At 49.3% G+C, this 2,122-nt stretch overlaps 1 pseudogene; it reads left to right on the top strand.

Moving 5' to 3' along the window:
- Positions 1–1,820: 1,820 nt before the first annotated feature.
- LOC105004655 overlaps positions 1,821–2,122 on the top strand; it is a 5,631-nt pseudogene continuing 5,329 nt past the window's right edge.

Genomic DNA, 2,122 nt, shown 5'->3' with positions numbered 1-2,122 from the left:
ACAAGGAGAGGGTCGTAAATTGTCAGCAGGCCCCCCTGGCCAGAAGATGATGTAAACCCCTAAGATCTCTGTATACATTTGTGTGAAGCACCTGACTTTAATAAAAGTCAGGACTGCTGTCCCCACGTGACTTTTGTATAACATCTCAGTGTATAAAAACAGACTCTGGAAAATAAAGAATTGGGATCAGTTTCTCGAAATACTGGTCTCCCCATGTCGCTCACTCTCTCACTCTGGCTGAGTCTCCATCTGGAGCGCGGAACCCACCATGCTTACTAATTATGCCTGGGCTCCTAAGATCCGACCGGGGAGGCCTCAGTGTCTCCTCTCCTTCGGGAGAACGGAAGGACGCCTGTGGCCTACGTAAGTGGTGCAAACTTCTTGTCTTGAAGTTTTATTGGTCTCCCGCGTAAACCAAGCTACTCAGCCTCTTTTCTCCACTGAATTTCCTCACTGAGCTATCCTCATCCTATTACTCTTTATATCCTTAATTAACATTTAATTAAGCAGTTGTTTCCTGATCTTCGCCTACGCCGTCTCTCCTTCGAATACCCTGGATCAGCCGGGGCTGGTCCTCGGCACATTTCCATCTGCTCTTCTAAGCCACCCACTTGGCAGTATTCTGACTTCTGCCACAGGAAACCTATCCACCTGGTGAGTTTTGGATCTCAGAATGGCTGAGCCATGTCGTCATGGCTTAGGTACTCTAAAGCTGATGGCACAGCTAAGCAGAGAGGCAGTTGGGCTTCTCGGGAGAGCTGATGTCACTCTCCCAGCTGAGGAAGAGAGCCAGATACAGACAGTGCAGTGCGGTGCAGTCACTCAGTCGTGACCAACTCTTTGAGACCCCATGGACTGCAGCACGCCAGGCTTCTCTGTCCATCACCAACTCCCAGAACTTGCTCAAACTCATGTCCATAGAGTCGGTGATGCCACCCAACCATCTCATCTTCTGTCATCCCCTTCTCCTCCTGCCTTCAATCCTTTCCCAGGGTCTTTTCCAATGAGTCAGCTCTTTGCATCAGGTGGCCAAAGTATTGGAGCTTCAGCTTCAGCATCATTCCTTCCAATGAATATTCAGGACTGATCTCCTTTAGGATGGACTGGTTTGATCTCCTTGCAGTCCAAGGGACTCTCAAGAGTCCAACACCACAGTTCGAAAGCATCAATTCTTCAGTACTCAGCTTTCTTTACGGTCCAACTCTCACATCCGTACACGACTACTGGAGAAGCCATAGCTTTGACTAGATGGACCTTTGTGCAGACAGAGACAGGTCTATTTTGAGAGAGATGGCAATTTAACCAACAGGCAACACCATGGTCATTTTGCTCTAAAGCAGAGGTGACAAGGTTGGAAATTGTTGAAAGTCTTGAGTTTTGGTCCTGCCCCTGCTAATTCTGGATGCAGGACTTGGGGAAAGGCATTTAACCTCCCTGCACCTCCATTTCCTTATCTGTCAAAGGCAGGGATTGGATGACATAATCTTCCAGGTCCTTTCCAACTATTGACTTGTAAACCCTGAGCCAGGAAGGTGGTTAAGTACCAGTCATAATGCTTGGGAACTGCCCCCCAGCTCAGACCAGTGTCATGCTCCCTACAGCCCTTGCCCCAGATCTGGGTTTCAAGTTCAGATCCATTTAGCTTCTTGCCTTATAGGGATTTTTGGTGAACATTTGCTTTCTGGTGGAGCCTTTCCCCCGAATATAAGATATCTGTGTGGTCTGACTGAATTAGCAATATCTAGCAGTTGCATTGAGAAGCGCGCCAGCTGTGATGGACCGTGAAGTAAAATGCCGGCTGCAACTGACCCAGCAGAAGCATGGCGGAGAGGAGCTACCCCACGTCCAAGGTCGGGGTGGCAGCTGAGAGTGCCAGGCTGCGATGGCGCAGGAGCAGCCGAGAGGAGCTAATCCATGTTCAAGGTCAGGAGGGGAGGCCAGCGAGGAGATACACCTCGTCCAAGGTAAGGAGCAGTGGCTGCACTTTGCTGTAGCAGCTGTGAAGAGATACCCCACGTTCAGGGTAAGAGAAACCCAAGTAAGATGGTAGGTGTTGTGAGAGGGCATCAGAGGGCAGACACACTGAAACCATACTCACAGAAAACTAGTCAATCTAATCACA

The sequence above is a fragment of the Bison bison genome, unplaced genomic scaffold, assembly GCF_000754665.1.
Source record: "Bison bison bison isolate TAMUID 2011002044 unplaced genomic scaffold, Bison_UMD1.0 scf7180017864481, whole genome shotgun sequence".
In the NCBI taxonomy this organism is placed as follows: domain Eukaryota; kingdom Metazoa; phylum Chordata; class Mammalia; order Artiodactyla; family Bovidae; genus Bison; species Bison bison.
Note: the sequence above shows the minus strand (reverse complement) of the source record. Positions and strands in the feature narration are given on the sequence as shown.